The 24,876-nt window shown below is 38.0% G+C and overlaps 1 long non-coding RNA gene across 1 annotated transcript; it reads right to left on the bottom strand.

Moving 5' to 3' along the window:
* Positions 1-2,807: 2,807 nt before the first annotated feature.
* LOC138886920 (uncharacterized) lies at positions 2,808-4,562 on the bottom strand. The gene is made up of 2 exons (XR_011405877.1): positions 4,048-4,562; positions 2,808-3,153 (listed from the first exon to the last, which is right to left on the bottom strand). It is a non-coding gene; the product is annotated as an uncharacterized lncRNA (long non-coding RNA).
* Positions 4,563-24,876: the final 20,314 nt, after the last annotated feature.

Below are 24,876 nucleotides of genomic sequence, written 5' to 3'. Positions count from 1 at the left end.
CCGTCCAGATTAAACGGAGGGTTGGGGTCTAATAGACCTTAATCGAAGTGTTCTCGATTGAGAACACCTCGATTAAAGTCTGTTCGACCTCAAATGAGCAAATCCAGTTCAGGCCTGGGTCGTTTGTTGTTGAGCTTCCAGTGAGTTTTCCCTTTTCTTTTTCTATTTTTTTTAGTGTTGTTTGAATTTGATAACATGTTTAGTCAGTTTGTTTGGTATTTCTGATATTTTCTTTCAAATTGTTCTCCATCTTCGTAAGACCTTTCATTTGGTCTATTGTTATTCTGTTTGTGGTTGAATACGTATGCTGATATACATGTTCGAGTTGATTAATATCGTTGAATAGATAATTTATATAGATTCTCTGTGTCGTACAAAGTTGTTGAAGGCAGTTGATGCCCCGTTCGTATTGTTCATTTAATCGACTGATTGTTCTATGCTATGATTAATATAGTCGGTTAGATAAATGTCGTCGATTAGTTTTATAGGACTGAATGTGCAAATATTCTGATTCGTATAGCTTCGTATGATTGATCGAATCATTGTAGGATAGCTGATTGTTTTGACATTATCTGTGAATGGTTTGTAGCTGCAATGTAATAGCTAGAACTCAGTTTAGGGTAGCTTGAATTTAAACTTTCAGAAGTTCAAAATTTCCTGCTGTTGAAGTAGGGTAAAGCAGTAATAACCAGGGGGCTAACAGGGGTAGTTTGGTGGTGTGAAAATATCAGAAATAATTAGTTTAAGTTGGGCTGACATAGGGTACTGAAATAGGATTAAACTAATACAATAGTGGGGAACAAAACTTGACAGCATGGGGTAATTGAATATTATAGGCTACCCCAATACCCTTGAGGCACAAAACACATGATAGAGGGCTATCAGGAATGACGGGCATTTTTCTGATTAGTTTTAAGGGGGTATGGGCAGAGTAAGAAGGCAGCCTGGTGCTTGCCCATTTTTGGCCTATAAATAGGCTCATTTAGAGAAGTAGAGGGAGAAGACTAGGACTTCAAAATTTAAAAAGAAAAGAACAAGAGTGTTAAGGTTTTTTTTTATCCTCATTCTAGGTTAAGCTTTATATCAAAGAGCCTCAACTTGTCTTTGCCTTTGAGTGTGTAACAAAAATCAGAAATCACTGCTTCTTGCACCAGTCTGTGTGCTGTTTGTACTGCTGGATTTTCAGCTTGGTAGTATCCAGTTTTCTATTGGCTGAATACTGTTCCATCAGGCTACTCCTGGGATACTGCTTTGGTTTTAAGAATCTGTCGCTACTGGTTATTCTTATTGGTTTCTTTGGGCTGTTGCTGTTTGGTTTTCTGAAATTGCTATCGGGTTTTCTCTTAAATTGCTGTTGAGCTTTGGTCTGTTTTTTTTTGGGCTGTCTCTTTTACTGTTACTGGTTTGGGGCTGTTCGACTGAGTGTGCTACTGTTTTCTGCTGTTGCTGTGTTGTTGTATATTGCTCTGCCGATCATTCCCTTTCTTCTGTTGCTTTCCTATACCAGGTACACGACTGATACACTGTCAATGTATGCTGAAATTTGAAGCATGAATACAAATAAAATTGGAAGAGTTGAAGTTATTTCGAATTAGCTTTAGAAATGTATTGAAAATAGGTTGTCTGTATGATAGTGTACTTTCTCTACTAGAACCATGAAACTAGCTGTGGTGTAACTGCACTTTTACACATATCATTTAGTTGGAAAACTCTATGTTTTTTGCTTATAATAAGAAAGGATCAATGTTGCAGTAGCCATGTTCTGTTAAGTTCATCATTGTTGTCAAGAAGCATGTTAGGTGTCCAATAGTTATCTCCTTAAACAAATGGCATTTTTTTAGTTGGTAAGAATATGGTTTGATTAAGGTAAGTTGTGCATTGCATGCTAGCTTTCCCCCGTTTGTTTATAAATGTTAAACATATATCAAATAAGTTGAATAGGCCCAATTGGAATAAGGGTGGCCCAGGCCGAGCTTAACGTTACGCATATTGGGCCTGGGCCCATAACTGCCAAACGGACTGCCCGTATCACGTCCCTCTTTCAACAAATCACGTTTGAAACTTAACTATAATAACTCATAAGTATGTAAATAAAGTAAGACCTTTTCATTTATTTTAGATACAAACAAAATAGAAAACATAGCCATTATAGGACGACCTTTTAAATAAAAATGAGACGAGCCTCGCCAAATAAAACGCACAGATTGCGGGGCCCTCACAATAAATGTATGTGTTAAGTACTTAGAACTCGGGATATGCCGCTTAGCGAACTCCACGGCCTATCCAGAATAACAGCACGCTAGTTCTTTAGGACGCGTCTTAATTAATCTTACTTTCTTAAATTCGGGTGCACATCTATGTGACCCAAATCCAAATCTCAGCGGAATCGAAATATGTCTCTAACCACGGGTGCATTGATTGTGACGTGGTTTGAGATGTGTGTCCATGATGTTGCAAATCCCTTTAAAAAATAAGAATGAGATGAGCCTCGTCGAATAAAAATACAAAAATTGCGGGGCCCTCAGTAAACATTTTCTTTTAAAAAGGTTTAGACTTCGGGATGAACCGTTTAGTAAAATTTCACGGCCCTACCCAAAAGTAAATGATACGCTAGTCGCTTTAGGCGCGCCTTTAATAATTTAATTTTCTTAAGTTCGGGTGCACATTTATGTGACCCAAATCCAAATCTCAGCGGAGTCAAAATGTGTCGACGACCACAGGCACATTGATTGTGACGCGGTTCGAGATACATTTTCACAACGTTGCAATTCCCCGTAAAATAATAATAAGTAATAATGAAAGTGGTAAAGAGTTAAAATCTGCACATATGTTCATATTTGCATAAAATCAGATAATCAAGCCGAACATAACAGTTGAGCGACCGTGCTAGAACCACGGAACTCGAGAATGCCTAACACCTTCTCCCGAGTTAACAGAATTTCTTATCCGGATTTCTGGTTCCCGGACTGTAATACAGAGTCATTCTTTTCCTCGATTCGGGATTAAATTGGTGACTTGGGACACCCTAAATCTCCCAAGTGGCGACTCTAAAATAAACAAACAAATCCCATTTCGATTGTTCTTTAATTGGAAAAACTCCTTCACCCCGCGCGGGGGCGAAAAAAGAGGTGCGACAACAATGTTTACCTGATACTATTCAATTACAAAAAAAAAACCAGTCAGCTATGGTCACTCCTATAAGCAAAGTAAGTTTCTTATGAAGAACAGAGTGACTCAGGCTAAACAAAATGAATCAGTTAGTCAAGCATGAGTTATATCTTCTAACGAAATTCATGAGATAATTCTTATACCAGTAAAGTATGAGTCCTACAATATCTAGATTTGACTAATCCTAGAGTTACATTTTCTGTTACTTGAAAACAACAAAAGAAGATGTATTAGCACTTCAAACAGAACGTGTCTCTTCTCTGATCTTTAGAATAAGCATTTACATATTAATAATACCTCTTTAATTACATGAGCAATGTTATACTCATAGGCAACTTTATACATGAATTCTACCAAAAATTCTTCTAACTCATTGCTAAAATAAAGTAATAATTCAAATTACATAAGTAGAAAGTTATTTTTTAACATGGTGCTTTCCATGGCATTTGAACTAGAAGAACAACAAACTTAGAATCATATTTTGAACACGAAACGACCACAATAATGATAGAGTTAACTCAGAGGAAGAAAAGTTTTAGCTAATAAATACACGCTAGATAAAGATTTTAAACTGATTACTTTAATTAAAGAAAGATACAGATTGATGGTAACACCTTAAAGCAAAAAAAGGCATAATATTAACAACTCCATAATATCACCAGCTATCTATTTATATAAATACTTAGTCAAACTCTTACTTTCGTTTAAATTTTATTTGAGCAGAATAACTAAGTTCATGATTTCTATACACCAATTAACTCTAAATCACAATTCACACACATAATAAACTACAGCTCATTCAAACAAAAATACAATCATTTCAGATAATTAAAGAAGAAGAAGAAAAAACGAGAGAAAAAAAATACTTCAGTTACTGACATTTTTGCGGGCAGTGAACTAAGGCTTTTGAGGTTTCAGATCTACTCCGCGAACAAGATCGAAGGTAGAATCGATTTTAACAAAATGAAGCAAATTTAAAAGAACAATGGTCAGTAGTGTTAAGAGAGTAGTAAGATAGATGAGATTTTTATCGTTCTCCCCGCTTGGCTTCGGCTGAGACTTAGAGAAGTATTTATAGGCGATAAAAAGGTAGGGTTTCTGAAGAGCGGGAACTTGAAATTTCAAATTCGAAATCTTGGTCAACACATCCGTTTGAATCCAAACGTTGGAGGTTTGGACGAACTTCATCTTCACGTGATGCTTCAGGCCATGCCCGAAATGGTGAAATTTGGTCTGATCCTTGAAGATTCACCACAAAAAGAGAGATAAAAGAAAATATCGAGACAAAAATATGAGATAGAGGGAAATGACACATACACAAAAAAATCTATCATATTCTGATGTAGAGGATAAAGAAGATTGTATTTTGTTCATAAGAGGAAATGAGAGGAAGGGTGGGGGATAACAAGTCTTGGAAGAAACAAATGGGACCTAATTTATTTATAGGTTTTGATTAAGTGAGGAAAGAGAGTAGTTGGGCTGCTGAACTAAGCTTTGGACGTTTGGGCTTCAGGTATTTTAGAACAAAATGGGCCTACTTATTTGGTGGCTTGAGAAAGAACTCTTAGTCTTAAAAAAAGATCCAACATGTTATTTATTTGGGCTATGAAATTGGTCTGAAAACAAAAGAAGTTTTGGGCTCCTAATTGGTCGAATTTTATGACCTTTTTCTATTCTTCAAATTAATTCTTTTGAGCTTCTATTTAGATAAAATATTTTAATAATCATATCATATAATACTAGATAATATTAACATATGAAAATATCCCTTATACTAATATAAGTATAAAACTATAATATTCTTGGAACAAATATTTATAAAACGTAGGATTAAAGAAACATTACTATTTTATTAAATAAAGAAGAATGATATGCTTTTTCACAAAAGGCGATAAGAATGAATGAACGAGTGAACAACAACAACAACAACAACAACAACGACGACGACGACAATGACAACAACGACGACAACGACGACAACGACGACGACGACGACGACGACGACGACGACGACGACGACGACGACGACGACGACGACGACAACAACAACAACAACAACAACAACAACAACAACATGTATAGTAAGAGTTTTAATAATAATAACAGATATAGTAGAATAACTACCTTATATTATTAGTGATATTAGAAGCTTAAAAAATAATTTGGAAGAAAGGAGGGACAAAATTGGATGTCAACAGTTGCCCCCCTTTGACCGGAGATGATGTAAGAGTTTTCGGGCAAAGAAATTGACATAGTAGCCAATTTTGTCCTGACCATCAAGGTTGGAATGGGACAAAGGGGACGTAAAAAAATAATTATGGTCAAACTCTAGTTTCGAGTTGCCTACATATCTCGGGTTTCACGAGAATCAGGCAATATGTAGTTCAATACTTATGGTACCCTGGAGTAGGACTCAACTATTGATGCAAATCTTAAAATGCTGCCCAGTGTTGAATTATTGAGACACAGGGTACCGTGATTGAAAGAAAGATATTTGAAATAAGGATTTGGTTAGGAATTTTGAGAGTTGAGTCGAGCGGAGTTCGAAGTAGATCCTTGACCTTTGTTGGAGAGTTTGATATTCCTCCCCAACAAGCTACCCCAGTTCACTGCTACAATATAGTTCCACTTTGCGCTGTATTTCCTGCAAAGCTTAACAATGCTAAAAAAACTTGTTAGGAAATAAGATGCAATATGCCATAAAAGTAATTTTACGAAATTAATATTTAGGCGTCAATTCATAAGAAATGCGAATTTATTGGGCGAACTTATAAAAATATAATTTTATGGTGATATATTTCATGATCGCAATGCCATATGAAAATTTAGCTTATGAAAATAAATACGTTTGGCAATGATTTATGAAAATTATGTTTTGGCAATACTTATGCATGTGGGACCACTCGGTCGAAATAAATTAAATGTCCTTTTGAGGAAGGATTAACGTTAGTATCCTATTTGAGGGAGGATTGACCCGATATACCCTATTTGAGGGTTGATAGACCTGATATATACTATTTGAGGGTGGATGAACCCGATATATTCTATTTGAGGACGGATGGACCCGATATATCCTATTTGAGGGCGGATGGACCCGATATATCCTATTTGAGGGCGGATGGGCCCGATATATCCTATTTGAGGGCGGATAGACCCGGTATATCCTATTTGAGGGCGGATAGACCCGATAAATCCTATTTGAGGGCAGATGAACCCAATATATCCTATTTGAGGGCAGATGGACCCGATATATCCTATTTAAGGGCGAATGGACCCGATATATCCTGTTTGAGGGTGGATGAACCCGATATATCCTATTGGAGGGCGGATGGACCCGATATATCCTATTGGAGGGCGGATGAACCCGAAATATCCTTTTTGAGGGCAGATGGACCTGATATATCCTATTTGAGGGTGGATGAATCCAAAATATCCTATTTGAGAGCGGATAAACCCAAAATACCCTATTTGAGGGCAGATAGACCCGATATATCCTATTTGAGGGCAGATAGACCCGATATATCCTATTCAAGGTAGACCCGATATATCCTATTTGAGGGTGGATAGACCCGATATATCCTATTGGAGGGTGGATGGACCCGATATATTCTTTTTGAAGGCGGATGGACCCGATATATCCTGTTTGAGGGCGGATGGACCCGATATATCCTATTTGAGGGCGGATGAACCGAAATATTCTATTTGAGGGCGGGTGAACCCAAAATATCCTATTTGAGGGCGGATAGACCCGATATATCCTATTCGAGGGCGAATAGACCCGATATATAGTGATTGATTTGTAATTACAAATCTTGATGCAGTGCAAAGAGCTTGATACAGTGCTGAGATCTTGATACGGTGCCCATTTTGTAGTGGTAATTCATGATGCGATGTAAAAATCCTGGTGCAGTAACTTTATAGTAGCGAATATCCATGGTGCGGAGAGCTTGATGCAGTGCCTTTATGAAAGCAAATATTCAGGGAGCGGTGCCAATAATATTCAAGTAAATTTCTGCACTCAAAGAAAACTATGAGTTTCAAAATATAATTTGCGATAACTTGGCTTGATCCTTTTCTTCCTCTTCCAACTTCTGACTTGATGTTGAGCTTCTAAATAGTGTATAATATCATTCAAGAATAGCTAAAGGTTGCCCCTACATTACTCAAAGAAAGCTGTTAGTATAAAAAATGATCGTTTCCTTGCATCGAACATCAAAGTTTCAACATTGAATCTGCAATTGTATTGTGATGGCATTTCAAACTTGCTGATGCGAAGATGACCAGAATTTAGTTAAAAAATCTGACTTCTACCTTGCCGAATATTGAGAATCCTTCTGCGAAATTTGCCCCGGTTCTGACTTTTGGGGGAAATAAAATTTTATTATATTGAGACCGAAGCCATAGGGCTGCTTACGTATCCCCTCTTAAATGGGAATTAGGTCAAAACGTAGTTCATTACAAAAGTCTCAAAGAATTGCAAAAACATAGTACTAAGGATGGGCGGGTGGAGAATGGTTGCGATATGACATCATTCTCAGTCTTTTTGATCTGCTATGCGTTTTCTTTTCAAACATCGTGCTAATTTTGATGGATCGCCTTTGACAATAATTGTGTCTGCAGTTGAAATTTCACAATTATTGCTTGGTAACTCAGGTTGTATTTTTATTTTGCCTTGCTCAATCATGCTTTGTATCTTGAATTTGAGTGCTGGACATTCTTCGGTGTCATGTCCTTGAATGTTTGAATGGAATGCACAATTTTTGGATGGATCAAAGTTTTGAGGTGGATGTTTAGAGATAAATCCATTCCTTGGTTGTAGAAGACCTTTGGCTTTCAATCTTTCATGTATGTTAACCAATGGCTCATCCAAAGTAGTGAAAGAGCAGTGCTTCATTTTTTTTGTCGAAGGTTAGATTGTGCTCGGGGAGATTGCTTCCGGGTGTTTTGCTAAAAATTTTGCTAGCAATTAGGCTGGAGGTGACTGTTGTGTAAGTTGGAAGTGGAATAAAATTGCAAAAATTGGTGATTCTCATGGCATTGTGGCTGGTGAATAGCAGTCATGGCAACTGAGCTATCTTCTTTCTTTTTGCTTTGCAGATTTTCAGATATCTCTTGATGGAAGGTTTGGTTAATGGTTTGAGTTGCTGAATTGCCCACAATTCTTTCTTCATGAATGCCACATTCTAGCTCGTTTCCAATTCGAACAAAATCAGAGAAATTGCGTGCACAAGTTGCGAGCAACTTATCAAAATATATGCCTTTTTGAATTTGAATGAAGGTTGAGATCAATTCTCTCTCAGGCAATGGAGGATGTATTTTTGAAGCTTCTAATCTCCATTGTATGGCATACTTTTGAAAAGATTCATGCGGCATTTTCTTTACTTTGAGAAAATCAGCCATGTGCGGATCACGTCCAATGTTAAACTCATATTATTTCACAAAATCGCGAGCCATATCTTCCCATATACGCCATTTCCTAAAGTCTTGTCTGGTGTACCAAGTCAGCGCTAATCCGGACAAACTTTGAATGAATAATCTCATTCGAATGGCCTCATTATGTCCAATACTAATCAATCTACTGCAGTAATCCTTTAAATGAGCAACGGGATCTCCAATCCCATTAAAAATGCTGAACTTTGGCAGCTTGTACCCTGCCAGAAGCTCAACATGTGGATGCAAACACAAATCTTTATATCTCAGACTTTGATAACTTCTTGATTGCAACTCTTTTTCAATGGCTTTCCTTAGATTGTGGAGCTCATTATCCAAATTATTTTGGGTACTTGACTTAATTTTTCTTTCCATTCTTGCATATTGGCACAATGCAAATTGCTCTTGGTTGGTTTCCCCAGAAGGAATTGGAGCCGTAGTAGGTTGGATATTGGGTATCATCATGGCTTGATTGGGAGTATAGTTTAATGGTATTTGTGGAGAGATTGTATAAGTAGGAGTTGGGCAAGGAAATATTGTTAAACAAATGTTCTGCTTTGAGCTGGAAATAGAAATAGTATTTGGAAGCAGGTCAAAAGTATTTCCGAGATTAACCAACACGTTACGTCGTACCACATTCGCCTTGGTACCATTAGTATGTGCTTGCAAAAGTCCCTTACTAGTGCTGAATTCTACAAATTGGTCTGTCATTATAGCCTCGTCCTTTATGCATATTCGTAGCCAAAACAGTGTTCAATGCTAGGCAACCTTAAAAGGAAAAATAAAACTATACAAAAATAAAGTGTTAGCGTATTCGTCATAATGAAATAAATGCATAAAAATAATAGAGTATATGATTATATAGATTAATTCATGCTATGGTTAAGTAAGAGCCCTAAACTAGAAATGATGGCTTATGTTGTAAAATGGATGGACGAGAATGAATCGTATCTAGAGAGCTCTAACACTCGAGAATTGTTGACATGGAAGCGAATTGATTTGAAATTTTGTGAAAAAGTTGACTCATGTCGAACATTAAAGCTTTAGCTCTAGCACACGTTTTTGTCATTTCATGACTCTGGCATACTTTAAAACATTTCCCCAGTCTTTAGGAAGTCTCTGATGACTACTCGATGGCATGATTTCATGTTTAGCATACTCAATCTGCGTGCCAATAATCTGCCCCAGTTTCTTTCATGAAGGAAAATGAAAAATTTTGCTATAATGAGACCGGGCCTTATATAGACTGCCTACGTATCCCACCACGGGAATTAGGTCTAACGTAGTTCCAAAATACATAAAGGATAATTTTACTAAAATATGACCGAACCCGATGTGGATTGCCTACGTATCCCACCAAGGGAATCATGTCCGACGTAGTTCAGTTACATACAAATAAGGATCGAAAATTTTAAAATAAAAGTGTTGAACTCGATATCTGACAAGAATCAAGCTGGTCATAGTTCGTTACAAAAGATGGATACAAAAGATGATCAATTAAGTGTACAAAATAGCATAACTTCTAATGATACTGCTACTTCAAAAACTAAATCTTAGTTACGATTTCGAACTATTCTTCTTCTGAGAGGCTCTTCCACATGCTCAATTCTTTTGTATTGCTTGGTTGTAGGGAAGAGATGAATTAGCAAATTACGGATAAGCTACTTGGGTGAAATTATGTATAGGGATGACATTTGGAAGTTGGTACCACGTAGATTGAGGGGGAGGCACCGGTCTCTGAATGACCCTACCATTATCCAACAGCTTCTGGATTTCCTCTTTCAGACAATGACACTCATCTGTTGTATGGCCTAGCATGCCCGAGTGAAATGCGCAACATTTGGTTGGATTGAAATGTGGTAGAGGGATTTTGGCAGGTTTTGGTTGCATGATACCAAATGATCTCAATCTCTCAAAAATGATAGAAGGCCATTCACTCAAAGGGGTAAAGTTTTGTGATTTTCCTATCTTAGGTACTGATGGTGGAGGATTTAATACTTTAGTAATCACTCCTTTCCCTTTATCCTGGAGGTGTATCTTAACCGGCTTGCCAAGCTTGAAAGTTGATTCTACCACATTTCCTTGAGGTTCGTTTGCTTTCAAATTCTGAGGATACTCTATGGATTTTCTCTTCAACGAGCTGCATCTACTAGTAGTATCGTTGGAGGACCCATATTGCTTGACAAAGTCCTTTACTAGGTTATTCCAACTGAACCATTTCCATATGTCTTGCTTTGCATACCACATTAATGTTGGCCCTGTAAGTATCCTAACAAAGAGTCTCAGCTTAAATTCACTATCTTGCCCTATGCATGTTAGCCAATCATGATATGCCTTCAAATGGCTTTGAGGATAACCTATCCCATTGTACACTGGAATATCAGTGAGATTAGCAATATCCCCATTTTCGTTTTCTTCCACAACTAAATCTGACTCAAGTTGTAAGACATGACCGTTTCCCAAAGGAACATGGTTACTCTCTACATTGAAATGTTTTCTACCACTTTCTCTATCCTTACTTGTCTCGGCCAAGCTACTGAATGTCTTTTCTAGCAAGAAAGAGTGCATATTTTGAAAAGACTGGGCATTACATTCATAAATAGGAGGTGGAGCTGTGCGAATTGGAGAGTAGCCTTTTTCGTTGGACGAGTTCTTAAGATCGGCTATCATTTCCTTAATACCATCAATTTCTTGCTCCATTTGTGCCACCTTTACTTCAAGCTTAGCAATATTATCTTGGTATGATTCTGTTTTCTCACCAACAGCTTCGTCTTCGATTAAGTCAATTACTACGATTTGGTCAGCCATATCGTCCTTGAAGTTTTCCTTGCTTTGATGTTCAACTTAAGTCAACCTTTAGAGGAAAGACAGAATATAGATGGTAAGCACTAAAACTAAGGGTACAACTTTTAAGAATGCATTCTTAAGAAATCGATGGATCGAGTCTTATAATAGGGCTACGTATAAAAGGATCCAAAAATGGGTGATTTTTATCTTGAAAATAATTTGTTGGTATTTGTATATATAGACAAGATCGAGATTTGGATAATTAATAAAGATGGTAGTCACTTGGACATGAAATAGTTAAAAAAAATATTTTATTAGCATTGGCAACTCATAAAGTTATCGAGACCTGGGAATATGGTGTCAACCGTTTTGAGAGTTATGGGATAGTACCTCATCTCATGCGCCAAAATTTAGAATTAACGGGTGCGTGAAGATTAATCTCGACGACCCGAAATAAGACGATATAGACACTTGAGTTGAATAGGTAAAAATATTTAGAATAATTTGACGATGCAAATTGACCAAATAGTGGCCTTCTATTGCTCGGTAGATTGCGCAAGTTTGGACATCTACCAACTTGTGAATAAGAGTCGGCACGAAGGTTGAAATTCTAGGACATACGTAGAACGCTAAATAGATTTTACGGAACATAGATCTACGTGACAAATATTCTATTTTGTGAAAATATAAGTTTATGCCCTTGGGAAAAAGACGTGAAAGAATCGAAGGTATACAAATTATGTAAGGCACGAGTGACAATATTTTAAAAACATGTAACCATATTTTAATAAAAATAGCCTGAATAAAATTAACTCTCAAAATTAGATGGGCAAAATATTCCACCTAATATTAAAGTTATGCCGGTTTTAATGAAATCTTACTATACATCTTGTTAATTAAAGAAAATCCTTGAGCCTAGTTGAATGCACGAATATCGAGGAATATCATGACGAATCGAGCTTGTTAGAGAGTTTGCGGGCAAAAGGTCCTACTTCAAAAATGAAAGGATATATTAATTGGACTCTAAGAATTGGATGGACCTAAGAGAAATCTGGGCCTAAGAAAATGCCTAAACGATGCTCTAGAGTCGTTGAAGAGCACTAAGCGCGGAATGATTGGTAATTATTATTATTATTATTAATTCGAAAGATGAAATAAAATGTAAAATGTATAAACAAATAAAGTATATAAAACTGTAAGCAAGTTGGATAGTCAATATTTTCCTCTTCTGAAAAACAACAAATGATGTTAGTAAAAATAATGAAGTCAAATAAGCAACAGAGCAAGCAAGCAAATAAGCAAGCAAGCATGCTACAAATTTCAAAGTATAGCAAATCATTGTGCGTCCTAATATGTAAGGGACCTTTTTGTGCTAGAGGTAGGCCTAACGTATATTTTAAAGATAAATATGTCATTATGTATCATCCCATTAATAATTCTATTTTGAAAAGCAAATAAATAGTAAAGTATAACTGATTAAACATCTTTCCTTTTTTTTTTTTTGTAAAAAAGGAGTGTATTTTCATCAAAAGAACAAAAGAAAGTATAATAAAATATATTTATAATAATAAATTAATTAAGTAATTCTATTTTTCAAAAGCAAATAAAGCACATGAATTGCTTAAGCCATTTTAATTATTTTTACGTAAAAAAATCAAAAGAAAGTACAATAAAAGATATTTTTGTCATGTGTAAACTTCTCGTTATTCCGCAAGATTGTGCCATTTGAAAACTTTACACATGCTATAAAAAAAAGATAGTCATTCTCCTTTAACTAGGATTTAAAGTAAATGATCCACATAATTGGCATGTTCATCCTTCAAATAATGCACATATACGTGATAAGGTGTCACTTGGGGTTGAAAACCCACTTGGACATTTAGGTGAGGTCAACTAACGGGTTTAATACACCTCGGGTATTAAATCACCTAAGGTTAAAATAATGCATGCTCTCAAAAGGTTTTTGGTTTAGCTCTATCTTAGGCAGACTAAGAATGAGTTTTTTCTAGACTAGTCCTTTCCCAAGCGGCCAACTTGAGAGTGGAAAGTTTGTGACTGTCGACTGCACCGCTAATCGACTTACCCATGAACTTTCCCCTAAAAGGTACTTTTTTGAAAAGTGCACGGCCGCAAATTACGTAACCGCTAAGTGTGCTCTGTGTGAATTATCCAGAAGTGGAGGAAGTGAAACGAAATGACAATTTATATAAAGCAATAAGAACAGATAAACAATTCATAAAATACAAATGATAAGAGAAAAGAAAAATAAAACTAAACAAATGATAAGAGAAAAGAAAAATAAAAGACGTCATAGGCGTCTCCAAGCATTTCGCTTGTTTTCTTGCTATCCGGTAACTCTATAAGAACATGGGATGTGAAGATTCCGTGCTCGGGTATGAAGAGTCTTGCGTTAAGACTCCATGTTAGCTCCAAGTGCACATGCAAAGACAAACAAAAAATAAGAATTAGAAGAAAATGGAATCCGATTCTTTATACTACATAAGAGATAAATAAAAAGGTAAAAATCATAATAAAACTCATCTCATAGTAGTTTATAAGATGAAACACTCCACATAATACTGTTTTCTTCAAGAAGAAATATTAAGTTTGTATTCAACATCTCTAGCCATCAAGGTTCAATATTTAACTTAAATGGCCAAACTTTATGTCATGAAAATATTATGACTAAGTTACAATGTTTACCTGATACTATTCAATTACAAAAAAACAGTCAACTATGATCACTCCTATAAGCAAAGTAAGTTTCTTATGAAGAACAGAGTGACTCAGGCTAAACAAAATGAATCAGTTAGTCAAGCATGGGTTATATCTTCTAACGAAATTCATGAGATAATTCTTATAGCAGTAAAGTATGAGTCCTACAATATCTAGATTTGACTAATCCTAGAGTTACATTTTCTGTTACTTGAAAACAACAAAAGAAGATGTATTAGCACTTCAAACAGATGGTGTCTCTTCTCTGATCTTTAGAATAAGCATTTAACTCTAAATTACAATTCACACACATAATAAACTACAGCTCATTCAAACAAAAATACAATCATTTCAGATATTCAAAGAAGAAGAAAAAAAATGAGAGAAAAAAAATACTTCAGTTACTGACCTTTTTGCGGGCAGTGAACTAAGGCTTTTGAGGTTTCAGATCTACTCCGCGAACAAGATCGACGGTAGAATCAGTTTTTATAAAATGAAGCGAATTTAAAAGAACAATGGTCAGTGTTAAGAGAGTAGTAAGATAGATGAGATTTTTATCATTCTCCCCGCTTGGCCTCGGCTGAGACTTAGAGAAGTATTTATAGGCGATAAAAAGGTAGGGTTTCTGAAGAGCGGGAACTTGAAATTTTGAATTCGAAATCTTGGTCAACACATCCGTTTGAATCCAAACGTTGGAGGTTTGGACGGACTTCATCTTCACGTGATGCTTCAGGCCATGCCCGAAATGGTGAAATTTGGTCTGATCCTTGAAGATTCACCCCAAAAAGAGAGATAAAAGAATAACATCAAGAAAAAAATATGAGATAGAGGGAAATGACACATGCACAAAAAGATCTAGCATATTCTGATGTTGAAGATGAAGAAGATTGTATTTTGTTCATAAGAGGAAATGAGAGGAAGGATGGGGCTGACAAGTCTTGGAAGAAACAAATGGGACCTAATTTATTTCTAGGTTTTGGTTAAGTGAGGAAAGAGAGTAGTTGGGCTGCTGAACTAAGCTTTGGATGTTTGGGCTTCAGGTATTTTAGAACAAAATGGGCCTACTTATTTGGTGGTTTGAGAAAGAACTATTAGTCTTAAAAAAAAGATCCAACATTTTATTTATTTGGGCTATGAAACTAGTCTGAAAACAAAAAAAGTTTTGGGCTCCTAATTGGTCGAATTTTATGGCCTTTTTCTATTCTTCAAATTAATTCTTTTGAGGTTCTATTTAGATAAAATATTTTAACAATCATATTATATAATACTAGATAATATTAACATATGAAAATATCCCTTATACTAATATAAGTATAAAACTATAATATTCTTGGAACAAATATTTATAAAACGTAGGATTATAGAAACATTACTATTTTATTAAATAAAGAAGAATGATATGCTTTTTCACAAAAGGCGATAAGAATGAATGAACGAGTGAATAATAATAATAATAACAACAATAACAACAACAACAACATGTATAGTAAGAGTTTTAATAATAATAACAGATATAGTAGAATAACTACCTTATATTATTAGTGATATTAGAAACTTAAAAAAATAATTTGGAAGAAGGGAGGGACAAAATTGGATGTCAACAACAACCAAGACCACGGGGCCGTCTGTGGCACTAGGCGTTGAGAGGCTTGCTAGGATGCCACGGGGCACGCCCAAAGGGCCATGGGGCATGGCTGGAAAGCCGAACATGACATTCTCTCCCACCTGAGTTGGCGACGTCCTCGGCTCCTTAATTGCAAGATAATAATCAATTAGACTCTTGTAGGCTTTGAGGTTTGTTCCTTCTCCCAAGTATTCTCCTCTGCATCACAGTCATGCCATTTCACCAAGAACGTTTGTTGATCTTTCCTTGAGGCATGAATTACTCTATCATCAAGGATAGCTTCAACATGACTTTTTCCGGTTGAATTGGGGCCTCAAATACTGGGTATTGTGAGTTGGCTCCGTGAAGGATTCTTCATGTCTTCCCGAAATGGTTTCAAATGGCTGACATGGAAGACGGAATGGATTTTTCACCAAGCTGGGGTATCCACCTGGTATGCAACCTTTCCAATGCGCCTTTCAATAGACAAGGGTCCAATGTATTTTTGCAATAGGCGAGGGTCATGGACTCCTGCAAATAAGTACCGCTTTGGGATTTTGACTACCACTTTGTCCCCTACTTGGTATTCAACAAATCAATGATTTTAATCAGCATGCCTCTTCATCCGTTTTTGGGCTTTGACGAGATAGCTCTGTAGTATCTCCAAATTTTGCTTCCATTATTTTGAGAAGCTAATAGCTCGAGGAGATTTTGACATGTTTGGTGCATTCGCAGTGTGTAGGAGTAGTGGTTGCTATCCGATAACAATTTCAAAAGCGCTTTTATTTGTATAGAGCTCTTTTGTGAATTGAAACAAAGTTGAGCAACATCCAGAAGCTTCACCCAATTCTTCTGCGATCCGGTTACAAAGTGGCTGAGATATTCCTCCAACATACCATTGAATCGCTCCGTCTGGCCATCAGATTGCGGATGAAAACTTGAGCTGTGACTCAATTTTGACCCAAGGCAATTATAGAGTTAGGTCTAAAAGTTGCTAGTAAAGCATGAGTCGCAATCACTAACAATGTCTTTGGGCAGACCCTAATATTTGACGGCACAAGAGAAGAAGATTCGAGTTGTATCTTCTGCTGATATATATTGTGGGGCTTCTATAAAGGTAGCATACTTGGAAAACCGATCCACCACAACCAAGATAGTTGTGAGATCTCCGACCTTGGGCAATCCGGTGATGAAATCCAAGGAAACGCTTTCCCAAGGTCTCATTGGGACATCTAGTGGTTCCAAGAGTCCTGCTTGTGTCAAGCGGTCCAACTTGTCCTTCTGGCATACTAGACAAGTCTTCACATACTGAGAAATGTCATCGGCCATTTGAGGCCAATAATATAGACGGCAAAGTAATGCCATGGTTCACCAAGATGGACGGCCCACAGAGTATCATGACATTCTGCCAAAAGTGCCCTTCGTAGATCTCCTCCTTTAGGAACATTAAGTCGGTTCCCTTTCACTTTTAGAAAACCATATTCCATGTAGAACTAGAGAGTCTTGCCCAATCCTACCAAATCAACCAAATATTTGTAGCAGGATCCTTAATGAGTAGATCCTGTATCTGGTCCTTGATGGAGGTGGCTACTTCGCTCCCCTTTGAGGTGGCGAGTAGGCACACCGATGCTAGATTAGCTTTCTGACTGAGCGCATCAGCAACATGAATGGTCTTCACACTTCGGTACTCCAGGTTAAAGTGGAATTTAGCTAGGAGTTCCTGCCACTTGGCTTGTCGACCATTCAGCTTTGGCTGGGTCATGAAATGGCTAAGAGCTCTGTTGTTTGTCTTGACCACGAATGGGGTCCCTAGCAGATAGTGGCTCCAAAGGCGCAAGTATTGGACGATAGCCAATAATTCTTTCTCATGGGCAGCATAGTGTCGCTCTGCATCCTTCAGCTTCCGACTCTCTTCCGCTATAGGATGCTCTTCTTTTAGCAAGACTCTGTCGAGGGCATAGTCAGATGCATCTGTTTGTAGCTCGAATAGCTTGGCCAAATCAGGGAGGGCCAAGATGGGGCTACTAGACATAGCCGATTTTAATGCGTTGAAGGCCTCCGCTCGCCTGGGTCCCCAATCCCAAGGCGTGACCTTCTTGAGGAGTTCTGTCAATGGCACTACGATGAGGGAGTAGTTTTTCACAAATCACCGGTAGAAGTTGCATAGGCCAAGGAACGCCCTCAAGGCGTGGATATCCTTATGTGGCGGCCAATCTATGATTGCCTGAATATTCTGTTGGACCATCTTAATCCGCCTTTCCTCGATGACATGTCTGAGGAAGTCAATATGCTTTTAAGCAAAGTAGCACTTGGATAGCTTTGCATATAGTTCATGCTCCCACAATCGAGCTAGGATCTTTCGTAAGTGCACCAGGTGTTATTCCAATGTTTGGCTATATACCACAATGTCATCGAAGTAGATCACCACGAATTCTTCAATGTACTCTCGGAAGACTTAGTTCATCAGGGTGCAAAATGTAGCTGGGGCGTTAGTCAAGCCGAACGGCATAACCAGGAAGTTGTACGACCCATATCTTTTCACACAGGTCGTCTTATGTTCGTCACCCACTGCAATCCGAAATTGCTAATAACCTGTCTTCCGGTCTATCTTGGTGAACACCATTGCACCACCCAGTCTATCGAACAAGTCTGCCATTAGCGGAATAGGGTATTTGTTCTTCACTGTGATTTTGTTTAGAGCCCGATAATCCACACAGAGTCGTAGACTGTCATCATGTTTCTTTTGGAATAGAACAGGGGGCCCGTATGGGGACTTGGAGGGCACAATGATCCATGTATCTAGCATTTCTGTCAATTTTTTCTGAAGCTCGGTGAGTTCGGGTTGTGACATTCTGTAAGATGACCGGGCGGGTGGTTTCATGCCCGACACCAACTCAATTTACGGTCCACAGTGCACGTAGGCGGGACTTGCTTTGGCATGTCTTGTGGTATGACATATTTAAAATCCAGTAGTAGCTCCATCACGGGTTCAGGAATGGGACCTGAAGAACGTTTTATATCTTCAATGCAGAGGGTTGCCAGGAACGTAGGTTCATGTCTTTTGACCCTCTTCTTCAACTGCAAGGTCGAGATGCTCTCAACAGCCATCTTCATAGGCATGCACGGGATAATGCAGGGCTTGGCCCCATTTGTTCCCATCATCAGAAGCATGTCTGCATATTGGCTGTCTAACAGGAAGGGCCATCCCATCCCGTCCCACTTCAATTTAAACAGGATGGGCCAATGTTAAATGGGACACGGGACGGGATGACCATTTTGTCCCGTTTGTCCCGTCCCATCCCGCCTGTTTTTTTTTTTTTGAAATTTAGCCGTTGGACAATGGCTTAAATTTCAAAATAGTCGTTGCCAACGTTAAAAAACGGCCAAAAATGACCCCCAAACTTTTAATATAACCACTAAGTTTATTAAATTACACTTTTGCCCTATTTTCTACTATAAATACCCCGCATCCTTCTTCATTTTTTTCCCACAAAAAATCAATCTTCTCTCTCAAATCTCTTACTGGGAGTGATGACGGCATAGAGCTCATGGAACATCAATCAACATTGCCAATTCCAGCACAATATCCGAGAGATATTATTGATAAGTTACAAAAAAGCTATATAGGAGCTTACAAATATTAGTATGATAATTTATAATTGGCTACTAAGAGGCCTAGTTCAAACAGAACCCTTCCTAGAAGGTGGATGCATAGATTATGTGCTCTTCAAAAGAATTATATTTGTATTTGAGATTTGAAAGTTCTATTAATAAAATAAAAGGCTCTAAGCGTTGAATTTTTTTATGAATTGTCTTAGTTACTTAATACTTTGAAATTATATTAAATAAATTATAACTCTATTATAAATTTATAATTACTAAAATATTTCATTACAAGTCTTTTGTTTTAAGATTTTATAATTCTTTACTAAGTTTTCTAATTTTTGTTTTAACATTTAAGTTAATTAAATAAGTCAAAAATCTAGCCGTTGCAAACTTTAAAAACATAATAATTTTCAAAAAACTACACTTAAGGCCCACGAACCTGTTCCGTCCTGTCCCATCCCATTTGTTAGCGGGACGGGATGGGCTGACCGTTTCGTCCTGTTTGTCTTGTCCTGTTTCGTCCCGTCCTACCACTGTCTTTGCTTAAATGTCGTCCCGTCCCGTCCCGTTGGACAGCCATAGGTACGGGCATGGTGTTGGTTAGCCTTAGGAATTCCAACCCAACTATCAACTCGAAGTCGTCTATGATCACCACGCGCAGGTTGAATTTTCCTTCGTAAGGGCCAAACTTTACCAATACCTCTTTGGCTATTCCACCCATTGGCTGAGGAGGTGAGTTGATATCCTTGACCCGTCCTCTACCTTTTCCTATAACTAGACTAAGGTGCTCCACCTGAGTCGAGACTAAGTAGTTATGGGTAGCACCCGTGTCTATCATCGATCGAATGGGCTTGCCATTCACCCTCATCTCGATGAACATTAAGTTCATCTCTTGTTTAAGAGGAGTCCCATCATCCGCCTTCTTTTTCTCTTTATTTTGATTGGACATGGGTCCTTATTCTTATGGATACCAGCACTGGTCTCCGCTAGTGCCTTAGAAATAGAGCCAATAATTGCATTGAAGGCGTCTATCGGTTCAATCTGGTCCGCATCACCTGAGTCGTCATCAATTCGATCATCAAAAGCTTGATGGGCGTTCGTCTGTGCATGTGGGCATTCATTGTTACAATGTGGTCCACCACAATGACGGTATCCTTAAGGAGGCTTTCTCCCTTGGTCATTGTTCTTTGGCTCAACACTATTGCTGCCTGAGGATGGAGCCTCAGATTTGGTTGCACTACAATCTCCCCCACTTTTGCTAGGGCCACCATTGCTAGGATGGCTCCCCTTGAATCCCGCTCGGGCAGGCGGCTGAGGCCTATAATTCCGAGCTTCCACTTGATAGTCCCTAAGGCATTCAACTGCTTGGATCGCCTTGGGTAGGGTATCTACCCTTTGTCTTTGCAGCTCCATACGGGCATAAGGTTTCAACCCTTCCAGGAAGGTGAAGAGCTTGTCTTTGTCACCTATGTCACGTATGTTTAGTATGAGCGCGGAGAATTCCCGCACGTAGTCCCGCACTAATTTGGTCTGGCGGAGCTCCTATAGCTTTCTCCTTGAGTTGTATTCAATATTTTCGGGGAAGAATTGTAGGCGTATGGCTACCTTCAGTTCTGCTCATGTCTCGAGAGCATCTTTACCGACCCTGATGGCTTTGTACTTCACTCGCCACCAGAGTGTAGCATCACCCTGAAGATACATGGCAGCAATTGCTACCTTCTTAGCTTCTTCTAGGCCCCCAACATCATCGAAGTACTGTTTGATGTCAAAGATAATGTTTTCCACTTCTTTGGCATTACTAGCTCTACTGTAAGGCTTTGGCTCAGAAATTTTCAGTTTTTGTATCATGGAAGCGGGGTTCACAGCGCCTCTGATTTGGTTTCCACCTCCTCGAAGCAGGCCTTGTAAAGCAGCATTGACAACATTGAGCTGGTCTGTCAAGTTGTCAATAGTTTGTTGCATGGCAGTCTCCCCGTCGGCATATTGTACCATGTAGGCTAAATCCTCGGCACGCTCCTGTTGGAGTCTCTCGAATTTGCCAAAATTTTTGGCTGCCGTTTACCGGTCTCCCTCGGAGTCGCGACTGATGTTTTCCATGTCAACTTCGGCCTGGAGCACTTTGTTGTCCAGGTCGTCCAACCTTTGTACTAGACTGGTTCTTAGTTCAGGTACCGTATCCACGATGGGCCGTAATACGTCAATCGTCCCTTCAAGGGCCGCAATGCGGTCCCCATGATTCACCAAGGTCATAAATGGTGGTAATGGTAATGCGTTCCCTCGTCCGATGCTGAGCCTATGCTCTGATACCAACTGTTACGCGACGCCTTCCTGAGATTCCTTGGAAGGGCGATGTAAGGCTAAGCAACTGATGTCAGTGCAATTACTGTCCACCAACTGAAGTCCCCTTCGTACACTAGATGAGATTGTCAGTGCCGTACAGGAAAACCAATGTCAAAAGCAATTGAGAGAACATAAAAGAGAATTGAGAATGAAAGAAAGCTTGATTGCATTAATGAAAGCTATTACAGAAAAGCATTACGGTGTCGAGGGGGAGAGACACCAGTATAGAGAATTATTTGCTTGCTAGAAAGTTTGATTGCTTGATCCCCCTAATAGTGCTTAAAAAAAACCAAAGCTACAAGCTAGACTTGACTAAGCTAGAGAAACATAATGGAAGTTCATGAAATAAAACTACTCTATATTTACAATGAAAAGAACTTAATTTTCTACAAGGCAGACACAGGTTCGTTGTCAGTATCATTGTCTTTGGAATCACGGTCTGCGCGCGCGGCGTTGTTGGCATCTACCTGCGGCTGGGCGCTGGCGAGGGATATCGGTGGGGAGACAGAGGCACATGCGCGTTTGTCACTTGGCGCAACCATGACCACGGGGTCGTCCGTGGCGCTAGGCATTGGGAGGCTTTCTAGGACACCACGGGGCGAGCCCAAGGGGTCATGGGACATGGCTGGAAAGCCGCTCATGACATAAATTACGCTAACATTGCATAATATTAAAGAAATTGCGATGCAGTGTATAAGAGCTAAAATTAAATATCCTCCCCCTTCCCCCCCCCCCCAAAAAAAAAGAAAAGAAAAAAAAGGGAGTGCTGCCCCATCAATTACATAACGGTTCATCAATGCAAAAACTTGATCTACAACTAGGGGTGGCAAAATGGTTCAAAGAAAACAGTTAACTACCCATATTATCCATTAAAAAATGGGTTGTATAATGAATTATTTAAAAACGGGTCAAATATGGATAAGAACCATATTATCCATTTAGAAAATGGATAACCAATGGATAACCAATGGGTCTAACTTTTACATTTATAAAGCCTCAAATTGGGGGTTCCTCAAGTTAGAGAGACTAAGAATTCTTCCAAAAGTGATCATATGTAAGAAGTCATACATTTTATCCGTATTAAATATGGGTCGGGTCGAATAATTTACTCATTTTTTCATTACCCATTTTTAACCCGAACTATATCCGACCCGACCCCGTTTGCCCCTCCTATCTACAACGAGTATAGGCTATGGTTAGCAATGCTTGGTTACTATTTTGAATCACTTATTATATGTTTACTCTAGTTTTTGTTGTGCTCCTGTTCTAGAATATTAACATTTCGTCTCATTCAACCTTATTATCCGAAAGGAAAAATTAAATAAAAATAGGCTACTGATAAGTAGAGGGGCAACGATTTTACTGAATAGTTCTACCGTCGGACACTAAGCAGGGAAATCGTTCACTGAATGATAGAATTGGCTTTCTATATTCCTTGGTTACCTTTGACTGTTAGAAGAGATAACGATCTTGTCTTAGATCAAGTAGCTAGCATGTGTCTTTGGGATCTCATTATGCCTGAATATGGTTATATGTCATGTATTGCATACTACTAATATCCTTTTTTATTTCGCCTTTTGTGTAGCATGCATGTGGCAATTGGTCAAGCGGTTCAGTGTTTATCGTAATCTCGACAATTTCATGTTAGTACTAGTTATAGCTTATAAAGTTGGCTATTGTTATTGACGGGGAACAGTGACATCTATTTTGGTGCATAACGAACGTTATACTTCAAGAATTCAACTTAAAATAGGCGCTAAAGATTGAAATGGAAACTAACTAGCTAGTGCCGATTAAACAGTTCCAGGCGACGGGGGATGAAAATGCCTCTGTAATAATCTGAGGCTAACGTTGACCTGATTATATCCATAGGACTTAATTTATATATACGGATAGTATAAAGGATGTCTACAAAATGAGTGTATATTAAGTTGTTGTGAGAGATAATCTACATCTTATTAATTTTTAAGTTACTAATTTCATTTTTTATGAGTATTAATTAATGCAGCAATATATAGGTGATTGATAGTATTATTAAAAAGAAAAAGGTTATTAGACTCTCCCGTGTATAGGTTTTAAACTCTTAGCAAAGCAAGAAGGAATAATCATGTGAATGTTGGAGGAGTAAGATAAAACAATAATCAAGTATCAAGTTGTTAAAATGCTGACAAGGAAGATGAGCTATGAATCAGCGATTTGGATTTGGCGCATCTTGTGTACTTCATAGTGCAGAAATAATATAATTAAAATGAAAAAAAGGCAAAGATATTTTTTAACTTATAGTTTAATAACTATAAGATGGAAGTTCAGCTAGAGAGTTCACGAGTTTCCTGACTGTTCTCTCTTTAAGGACCAAATGCCTGCGGGAGGAGATTCCTCTTATATATCAACAGTATAATATATAGAGTTTAAGTTCTGTACGACTTTTTTACTAAGTTCACTTGCAACAATAGGTAAATCTTAATAGCGCGTGATGTGGTAATTAACCTAAAAACTAAAAAAAGTAATCTGCTATACAACCGATTAAATTGACTACATGATGGTGTAATTACAATTCTTTATGCTATAAGTGTATATATATATATAACTTAAGTCCTACTAATATATATTGTCATTATGGAGTTGATTTGCAGGTTTCAGATTGAAACAACTTCACTTGACGACGAAATACGCATTAAATTGGCAGCCCATCCGTGATTCTTTTATTTCGTCCTCTTGTCATATGAGTGCATGTATATACTACTGCTGCTACTTTGCAACACTATGCACCAGAAGCAAGCATCGACTATGTTTTTTTAACTTGTATACTACTAAAAACAAAGATGGGAAGAGGGGATGGAGTGGATTCTGTCAATTATCAACATTATATAAGAATAAAGCTATTGAGTCACGGGGCCAATGCTGGCTTATGGATCCATTGTTCGGAAAGATCATCTGCACATCTACAAGCATTTTCAATCCTAAGAAAGTTGTATATATTAATATTCTTACATAAGTTTCACAAAACAATTTTAGCTACCAAGGGGCAAGGAGAAAGAAAGGGTTTAGATTAATTCCCTGCGCTGCAAAACCACCGAAATAGCTCTCTTGGAATCAAGTAATTTTAAGTACAAGGATTCCGATCGAGTAATTGGATACCAATTAATATATGTTTCCTTGAGAGATACTAATAGCCTGTTTGGCCAAGCTTCTTTTGAGGTAAAAATGCTTTTTTTTGTGGTAAAAAT

Source organism: Nicotiana sylvestris, chromosome 3, assembly GCF_000393655.2.
Source record: "Nicotiana sylvestris chromosome 3, ASM39365v2, whole genome shotgun sequence".
Classification (NCBI taxonomy): domain Eukaryota; kingdom Viridiplantae; phylum Streptophyta; class Magnoliopsida; order Solanales; family Solanaceae; genus Nicotiana; species Nicotiana sylvestris.
This window is presented reverse-complemented; position numbering and strand designations above follow the sequence as displayed.